The sequence below is a fragment of the Apium graveolens genome, chromosome 1, assembly GCF_009905375.1.
Source record: "Apium graveolens cultivar Ventura chromosome 1, ASM990537v1, whole genome shotgun sequence".
NCBI lineage: Eukaryota > Viridiplantae > Streptophyta > Magnoliopsida > Apiales > Apiaceae > Apium > Apium graveolens.
The window spans coordinates 149,647,901-149,658,442 of NC_133647.1; the positions used below are offsets into that span (position 1 = coordinate 149,647,901).

The window sequence follows — 10,542 nt, forward strand, 5'->3', positions numbered from 1 at the left end:
CTTGGAAGGGCTTAATGAGGTTCAGAAGGAAAGGGAAAACTAAGCCCAAGATACATTGGACCTTTTGAGATATTAAGACGGATTGGAAAGTTAGCTTACGAGCTAGCCTTACCCCCTAACTTGCAACAAGTTCATAATGTGTTCCATGGTGTCAATGCTAAGGAAGTATCAGAGGGATGCCAGACACATAGTGGAGTACGAGCAGGTGGATATGCAGCCAGATCTAATTACGTGGAGAAGCCAGTAAGGATTATAGATAAGAAGGAGCAGGTGCTTCGGAACAAAGTGATCAAGCTAGTCAGAGTACTATGGCAGAATCATAATGTGGAAGAATCAACCTTGGGAACTAGAGAGAGCACAATGCTAGAAAGTACCCCCATTTGTTTTCTGTTTGATTTCGGGGCGGAATCCTTTTAAGGAGGGGAGACGTAATAACCCCAAAATTTCAACTTTTTTTGAACCCTTGTGAATGGTTTGCTGAATGAATGAAAACTTTTCATGCCACACTATGTAGGGTTCTATAGGATATCTGAGATTTTATTAGTACTCTATATGGGATATGAGTGATGTAAAGATCGTCGGAATCCAATTCTGAACCACTTTGGTTTTTCCCGGAAATACACTAGATACGGAGAGAATTGGTATAAGGTAAAGGATAAAAAGGATTTAAATTAAGGATTATAATAGAGGATCATAAAAAGGAATATAATGTATTGAAAGGTTAAGGAACCTAAGTAATAAGATCTCAGGTATGATCCTTCAAACGATATAAATGAAAATGAAAGTTAAGCGAACCGTTAACAGATCAGCGGTCATTAGGCAAACAAGTAGGAAGTAATCAAAGGGATTAGAGAGAGTGATGTCACCCAACCAATGAGAAGAGGACAAGGAGGGAAAGATGACATCACAACATGACATAGGCATGACATGGGAAGGAAGGAGATGTGTGTTAGGCGAAAACACGCTAATATTCACGCAAGTATACGCGTTCGCAAGTAATATAGAATACTTTCTAGTTCGTTCCCTCAGAGACTCAGACTAAATTATTGTCTAATTAAACTCACTCACCAATGTATGATTACTTCTCAATGTTAAGATAATAACACTTAAAATTGTTGATTAAATATTAACTATAATTAACTACTTAATTAACCACTTAACTAACACTTCAATTTATCAATAAAAAACACTCATGAGATCACAACTTCATTATTACTTCCTTCTATAGCCATTGTTATTACCTTTAGCATGTGACAGTGATATTAATCGAATAACACGAAACTGATAAAAGCCAACTTTCATTGTACTAATACCATTCTACCAAGCATCCACAATTAAGATAGAAGTTGAATAGTCATCAATTATGTTGAGTTCCTATATGTCTACAGAAATTGACAACACAACGATTTAAGCACAAGTTATTCCTTTTGATTACATAGGGCAAATAAAACTGTTAGAGTTACCCACTAATCATGCACAACGTACATGAACCTATGCTAGCATGGCAAGTTCTAAATCTCAAGATCCACCGTCGCTTCACAAGAGATTAACACCCTATCTTATATGTTCGCGACGCACATAAGACGAATACGCACAACCAATACTAGATATCATGCAATCATCACACACTAAAGTATTAAACAATTAACTAAAGAATTCCATAATAAATCCGTTGCAACCCCATGATCACGATTAGCCCATAATAGAACTTATCGCCATCATGGGTTCATATGAAATCATGATAAACAAACACAAGAAAATAATAACTAAACTAATTATATTAAAACAGAGTACGTCACAAGAGTAAATAAGTCAAAGCAAGAAAACTAGCATCCAACGTTACAACGAAACAAGAATCACAAGAAATATGCTTCCTCTTCGTTGCGGTGTGCTAAATCGGTCTTCTTCCTTATCTCCTTCGCTCTTGCGTAAAAACACAATCTTCTTAATCCACACTTGTGAAAACGTCTCAAATCTACTATATAATAGTCCCATAAAACTCAGATTACATAGAAGTGGAACCAAACAGAAGTAGAAGTCTAAAATAATTTCTTTTTCCCGACCCTGCGCGGCCGCTCAGCATAGCTGAGCGGGCGCTCAGCTGCTGCGCGGCCGCTCAGCATGCTGAGCGGGCGCAGACCTCTACTGGAAAAATTTGTTTGCTCCGTTTCTTCGCCGTAATCTGCCCGTTTCTTTCCTCTCGCAATGGTGAACACATGCCAAGGCTTATTCTTGATGATTCCTCCCCGAAATGCAACTAATACCCTGAAATGCATAAACACTAGAAAAACGCATCAAATACACAAAATACTTGATTTCAAGACACCAATTTAAGCCATTTTAAGACGTTCTAAGTGGTATAAAATGCCACTTATCACACCCCCAAACTTAAATCGATGCTTGTCCTCAAGCGTCACAGACTCAAAAACAAATAAAAATATGCATGAATGCAATCTATATGAAAATGCAGCGATCCCCCTTACTACAATTAACCAACCAAATTGTCACATCTCAACGAATGCAGTTAGACAACTAAAGATCAATAAACTCATGCAAACGGACATACAGCCAGAAACGTGGTGTGTGCAAATGCTTAACAGATATGCTTCGGAACTAGACCAATTACTATGACTAGACTATCCTCAAGGCAATCCTACGATTATACAAAGAATAAAAATTCTAGGCACAAAGTGATATACAACACTACAAGAACTCTGGAGCTTACTACGGAATCGTGCTTTTTATTTACAACTCAAATGCTTATTTGACCGTGCAATGAGTGAGGTCCACAAAAGACTTATACAATGGTATCCATGTAACGAGCGTTAGGTTAGCGGATCCCAGACTCTAAAAGCCTTAGGTCACTAGGCACAAAGTCCCCTAAGAACTTAATAACTCGAATACCAAAGAGCCCACTCTTGATCAATTATGCAATTTTTTTTTTATAACTTCTGAGCAAGTGCGTTTCGCTCCATCTTGCTCAACCCTAGACTACTCGCACATATGCGAGCCGGCTACTAGCCATTTGACGCCTAGCCACAACTAGCAACAACTTCCATATTTTTTTCTCCAAATTTTTTTTTTCATGCCTTTATCACTAAGAACCTATAATCGAATTCTAAGCATAATAAGTAGATTGACCTTGAAAACAACCAAATCATAACAACAATCTAGCCCTTACGCATTCTCTAAGACTTAGTGGACTTACAATTGTTTCTAGCATGCATATCAACCTACACAACTTAATATCACTTTAATGCTATCACTACACTCGCATCAATATCACAATTCAGTCGATAAATCATTGCAAAAGGGATCATGGTAAATGCATGAGCTACATGACATTCATACAAAAAAAAACTATATGGCATAAATTATGCAACTATATGAACTAAACTATCATGAATATGCAACTAAATGACACACACAATATTCCTTAACTACCACCCCCAAACTAAAAATCTTCACTGTCCTCAGTGAAAGTAGTAGAAAGGAACACAGGGTATACCTACTCGGAGTCATCATCATCATCACCCTCAGTGGGTGGAGTATCAGGCGGCGGGTATGCAGAGTCCTCACCAAAAACTGGCCACTGGATATCAGCTCCAAGGCCTCGAAAAGCAGTCCCTAACGCAAGGGTGAGCTCCTGAGCAAACCTGCTCTGCGTCTCATACATGGCATCCATCCGCCGTGAAAGCCTCCTATACTGGGCATCACCATCCCAGCACCCTCCTGAGCTCTCGAAGAACCAGCCTCATCACGCCCTGGCCTAGCCATAGTAGCACCTCGTGCTGGACGCCCTCCTGGAAGACGATAACCCAGCCCATGCTCCTCAGGCTCACCACCGGTCCACTCCTGCATCCCATTCAGAGTGCCAGAATCAATCGGAGCTGCTGGCAACTGCAACTGCTCATGAGCCGGCCAGTTCACTCCCACTGCTCGGCATAGCTTCGTAAGGATGCATAAGGGATGTTCATATGCTTTGCTCCCCTCAAAAACTTCAGAATTCCTTGGTAGATAAACTCACCAAGGTCCACATAGTATTCCTCATTCAGAATTCCCCACAACAACTGTGCTCTCTCAACTGTGACCTCGTGTGCATGCGAAGAAGGCAAAATATTAGCACAAATAAATGCATTCCATGCACGGGCATACCTGTTCATGGCGATCGCCGGAAAGTGACGATACTCATTATTGCGGTACTGCGGTCCAAACTGTGCCCGGTCGACAGAGAGTCGCACAAATCAAATCCAAGTCAAAATCCTCAGCAGTCTTTTCATTCCAGTTCTCCTCCTCGGGCTTCCTCTCTCGCTGTCCAATCACACGGCGAATCGCCGCAGGATGATAATCAACCGTCAGCCCACGGACACAGAAAACCCATTCTTTTCAGCCTTCGCGTTCGCGTAGAACTCGCGAACAACGCTCATCGGTACTGCTTCGGGTGACTCACAAAAAGCTATCCACCCCTTCTCTGCAATCATGGGCACAACTCACCATCCCTCCCGATGGTAAAAACCCCCTCTCCTTCAGAATCGGCTTCCCCAACAGCCTAGTGTACTCCTCCTCCGCGCTCTGTCAGTTAACCGAGGCCTTGCAGCAGTACCCCTCGATGAATCAGCAGTAGGAACTGTGCTGCTGGTCAATAGTGCGTGCTCTCTTGGGTGCCATTGATTCGTGAATAAAAGTGTGTAAGAACTGATTTTTGATGTTTGTGAGAGGGTTTAAGTGTAGGAAGTTTTGTGGGAGATATGTAGGATAGGTGTATGTATATATAGGGTGTGGATTAGATTAGGGTTTGGGAATTAAGGGTAAAATGATGGGGTAGTGGGAACAAATCGTGGGTTTATGGGCTAAAACTGTTTGTGTTTGTGTTTTTTTTTTTTTTTTTCTGAACTGTAAAAAAATTTCTGGTACTCGACCCCTGAGCGGCGCTCAGCAACTGAGCGGGCGCTCAGCTTGCTGCGCGGTCGCTCAGCAAGCTGAGCGGGCGCGCAGGGGTCACTGGAATTTTTTTTTCAGCCCCTGTTTTCTGATTTTTTTGTGTTTTTGGATAGGTTATTAACTTCTAAGGGTTCCTGTAACAACAATTCATGGGTTGCCTCCCACGCAGCGCTTCTTTTTCGTCATTAGCTTGACGTTCGTACCCTTCTCAAGTAGTCAACAAAATGGCACTAACCACTTCTCGGTTTGCCATGTCCCCATAGTAGTGCTTCAACCGCTGACCGTTAACCTTGAATGCTTGGTCCGATCATTCTCAAAAATTTCCACCGCTCCATGTGGAAACACAGTTTTGACAATAAAAGGTCCAGACCACCTTGATTTCAACTTCCCAGGAAAAAGTCGGAGCCGAGAGTTGAATAAAGAACTTGTTGCCCTGGCACAAATAACTTGGATGTAGCTTCCTATCGTGCCACCTCTTCACCTTTTCCTTATACATTTTGTTATTTCGTACGCTTGAAGTCGAAATTCATCAAGTTCATTAAGCTGAAGCATTCTTTTCTTACCAGCTGCATCTAAATCCAGGTTCAACTTCTTCAATGCCCAGTAGGCCTTATGCTCAAGCTCCGCAGGTAGATGACATCCCTTACCGTACACCAACTGAAACGGTGACATCCCAAGTGGAGTTTTGTATGCTGTTCTGTAAGCCCAAACAGCTTCATCGAGCTTTAAAGACCAATCCTTCCTTGACGGACAAACAACCTTCTCTAGAATGCGCTTTATCTCTCTGTTAGACACTTCCGCTTGACCATTTGTTTGCGGATGATAGGCAGTAGCTACTCGATGATTCACATTATAACGCTGCATCATAGAAGTGAACTTACGGTTGCAAAAATGCGATCCTTCATCACTTATGATTACCCGAGGTGTTCCAAACCTTGTGAAAATTTGCTTATGAAGAAAATTTAGCACTGCCTTTGCATCATTTGTCGGTAAAGCTTTAACTTCGACCCATTTTGAGACATAATCGACTGCCAGCAAGATGTACTGATTATTGCAAGACGAGATAAAAGGCCCCATGAAATCGATTCCCCACACATCAAAGACCTCGACTTCAAGCATCACATTTAATGGCATCTCATCCTTCCTTGACAAATTTCCCACTCTTTGGCAACGATCACACCTTAAAACAAACTGATGAGCATCCTTGAACAAAGTAGGCCAGAAAAAACCTGCTTGCAGAATACGAGCTGCCGTCTTCTCACCTCCATAGTGTCCACCATAAACCGTGGAATGGCAGTCTCGTAATATCCCCTCCGTCTCACAGAACGGGATACATCTCCTGATGATCTGGTCAGCTCCCTGTCTAAACAAATATGGTTCATCCCACATATACCACTTCACCTCATGCAGAAACTTCTTCTTTTGAGCGGATGTCAAATTAGGAGGCATTATATTGCTGACGAGATAGTTTACAATATCTGCAAACCATGGTTCTTCCTCCTGAATTGCAAACAACTGCTCATCCGGAAAAGATTCATTGATTAACGTCCTATCTTGTGAAGTAGAATCGGGATTCTCCAACCTAGAGAGATGGTCAGCTACTTGATTCTCAGTACCTTTTCTATCTTTGATCTCTAACTCAAATTCCTGAAGTAAAAGCACCCAACGAATGAGTCTCGGCTTCGAATCCTTCTTAGAAACCAGATAGCGAATAGCTGCATGATCAGTGAATACTGTTACTTTCGTACCAAGCAGATAAGATCGAAATTTCTCAAACCAAAGACTATAGCCAAAAGCTCCTTCTCAGTAGTGGTGTAGTTCAATTGGGCACCATTTAAAGTCTTACTCGCATAGTAGACCACATGGAAGAGATTTTTCTTGCGCTGTCCCAGAACTGCACCTACCGCATAATCACTCGCATCACACATCATCTCAAACGGTTCTGTCCAATCTGGTGCTGTAATAACTGGTGCAGTGATCAAACTCTTCTTGAGAGTCTCGAATGCTGCCAAACATTCATCATCAAATTTGAAAGGCACATCTTTCTCAAGCAAATTGCACAACGGCTTAGATATCTTTGAAAAGTCCTTGATGAATCGCCGATAAAAACCCGCATGACCAAGAAAACTACGGATTCCTTTCACAGAATTAGGTGGGGGAAGATTTTCAATGACTCCCACCTTGGCCTTGTCCACCTCCAGACCCTTGCTAGAGACCTTATGCCCAAGGATAATGCCTTCACGCACCATAAAATGACATTTCTCCCAATTAAGCACCAAATTAGTTTCCACGCATCTTTTGAGTACGGCGCGCAGATTATTCAAACATTCATCATATGAGTGTCCAAAGACGGAGAAGTCATCCATGAACACTTCGACGTTATTTCCAATCATGTCAGAGAATATAGCCATCATACATCTCTGAAAGGTGGCCGGGGCGCCACATAACCCAAACGAAACTCTGCGAAAAGCAAATGTGCCAAATGGACAAGTGAAGGTAGTCTTTTCCTGATCCTCTGGTGCAATACAAATCTGATTATACCCGGAATAACCATCCAGAAGACAAAAATACTCATGACCCGCCAATCTGTCAAGCATCTGATCAATAAATGGAAGAGGGAAGTGATCCTTCCTTGTGGCTTTGTTCAATTTTCTATAATCCATGCATACTCTCCATCCTGTAACTGTTCGAGTAGGGATGAGCTCATTCTTTTCATTTGCGACCACAGTGATACCTCCTTCTTAGGTACACATTGTACGGGGCTCACCCACGAGCTGTCAGAAATAGGATAAATGATGCCTGCATCTAGCCATTTCAGAATTTCTTTCTTCACCACCTCCTTCATGATGGGATTCAGTCTTCGCTGCTGTTCCACAGTTGGCTTACTACCTTCCTCTAGCAGAATTTTATGCATACAATATGAAGGACTTATCCCCTTGATGTCTGCTATGGTCCATCCTATAGCCGATTTGAATTCTCTCAAAATCCTTAAGAGCTTGTCTTCCTCACTACCTGAAAGGTCAGATGAAATAATAACAGGTAACGTAGATGAATCACCTAAAAAAGCATACCTCAAGTGTTCAGGTAATGGCTTGAGCTCCAAGGTAGGTGCTTCCTCTATTGATGGTTTGAGCTTCCCTTCAGCGTTCTTAAGGTCAGAAGTACCAAGAGATTCAAATGGTATGTCCAGCTTTCGCTTCCAGGGAGAAGCGTTCAGATATTGTAATTGCTCGTTGCTATCTTCATCATCGCTGTCAAAATCCCCCACTAAGGCCTTTTCCAATGCATCAGACATTAGCATGTGATCGAGTTCCGAAGTAACCGCAGAATCAATCACATCCACTTTTAAGCACTCCTCATCTTCTGTAGGGAATTTCATTGCCTTGAATACGTTGAAGGTCACATCCTGATCTTGGACCCGCATAGTAAGTTCCTTTTTGCACATCTATCAAGGTACGGCCAGTAGCCAAGAAAGGCCTTCCCAAGATTATGGGAATCTTCTTATCTTCCTCAAAATCCAGAATAACAAAATCTGCTGGAAAGAAGAGCTTATCCACCTTGACGAGCACATCCTCAACTATGCCCCTTGGGTAAGTAATGGAACGGTCAGCCAATTGTAGCGACATGTATGTGGGTTTTGGATCAGGCAGATCCAGCTTTTTAAAGATCGACAACGGCATCAGATTAATGCTTGCTCCCAAATCACAAAGGCACTTGTCAAAAGTTAGATTGCCAATGGTGCAAGGAATGGTGAAGCTTCCTGGATCTTTCAGTTTTGGTGGTAACTTTTGCTGCAGAACAGCGCTGCATTCTTCCGTGAGAGCAACGGTTTCAAGGTCATCCAGTTTCACCTTCCTTGAAAGAATAGTCTTCATAAACTTCGCATAACTAGGCATTTGTTCCAGAGCCTCAGCGAAAGGTATATTGATGTGAAGTTTCTTGAACACCTCCAGAAACTTCCCGAACTGTCTATCCAGCTTTTGTTGCTGCAATCTCTTAGGAAAAGGTGGTGGAGGATAGAGCTGTTTCTCCCCTGTATTAGCCTCAGGCAGAGTGTGTTCAACAGTAGTCTTCCTTGGTTCCGCCGCTTTCTCCTTTTGCTTAGATTCTTCATCTCTAATTTCAGCTTCTACTTCTTTTGCCTTTTCAGCATCAGCTACTTTTCCAGACCTTAAGGTAATAGCCTTGACTTGCTCTTTAGCTTCCTTCCTGCCTGGTACTTCCGTGTCACTGGGAAGAGTGCCAGGTTGACGATTGAGCACTGCATTGGCTAATTGACCGATTTGATTTTCCAAGGTCTTGATAGAAACCGCCTGACTCTTGCACAACAGCTTAAGTTCCTCAAAATCAGCACTAGTAGGTGCAGCTGCACTTCCCTGTTGAGGATATGATTGCCTTGTAGCATACTGTGTGGTTGCTGGAATCCAGGTGGGTTAAACTGTTTACTCACTCCTTGCTGATATGGTGGCTGAATAGCATTCTGATTATTCCCCCAGCTGAAATTTGGATGATTTCTGTTGTTAGGATGATAGGTCGCTGGCACAGGGCTGTTGTCGCTGATAATTATTCACATACTGAACAGATTCGTTGACAAGAGAACACTGATCCGTAGCATGAGAACCTGCACAAAGCTCACAAACCATAGCTATTTGATTAACTCCATACGTAGCCAGAGAATCAACCTTCATTGATAGCGCTTGGAGCTGGGCTGCAATAGCGGTGGCTGCATCAACTTCCAGAATACCTGCTACCTTGCCTGACGTCATCCTCTGAGTTGGGTTTTGATGCTCATTTGCAGCCATCGTCTATAAGATTATACGCCTCAGTATAGCTTTTAGCCCATAAGGCGCCTCCAGCTGCTGCATCGAGCATGGGCCGAGATTGGGCCCCCAAACCATTATAGAAACCAGTGATCACCATCCAATCCGGCATTCCATGATGTGGACATTTTCTCAACATTTCCTTGTAGCGTTCCCAAGCCTCGCACATAGATTCTGTAGGTTGCTGCGCAAACTGAGTAAGAGCACTCCTCATAGCAGCAGTCTTTGCCGGATAAAACTTCACCAGAAACTTTTGCGCAAGATCTTGCCACGTAGTGATGGACCCAGCTGGTTCAGAATGTAACCAGTCTTTAGCCTTGTCCCTCAGTGAGAATGGGAAAAGCCTCAACTTGATAGCCTCATCAGTCACGCCATTATACTTAAAAGTGCTGCAGATCTCGACAAAATTCCTTATGTGCATGTTGGGGTCTTCAGTTGCCGCTCCTCCAAAAGAAACAGAATTCTGCACCATCTGAATAGTGCCCGGCTTGATTTCAAAGGTGTTAGCTTGAATAGCCGGATGAAGGATGCTTGACTGAATGTCATCAATTTTAGGCCGAGAAAAATCCATAAGAGCTGGATCAGCTTGAACAATACGATCTCCCATGTTTACTGGTTCTTTCTGCTCAGTTCCTGAATCCGAATCCTCAAAATCTAACTTCTCCGGAATATCAAGAACTTCGTCTGTCTCCTCAGCTGTATCTAAAGTCCTCTTGCGAGCACGAGAACGAGTTTGCATAAACGCTTGCTAAAGTACCTGAAACACAACCGAAAAATAAGT

At 42.6% G+C, this 10,542-nt stretch overlaps 1 non-coding gene across 1 annotated transcript; it reads left to right on the forward strand.

Moving 5' to 3' along the window:
- Positions 1-9,871: 9,871 nt before the first annotated feature.
- On the forward strand, positions 9,872-9,978 carry LOC141679688 (small nucleolar RNA R71). Its single transcript, XR_012558160.1, has one exon. It is a non-coding gene; the product is annotated as a small nucleolar RNA R71 (small nucleolar RNA).
- Positions 9,979-10,542: the final 564 nt, after the last annotated feature.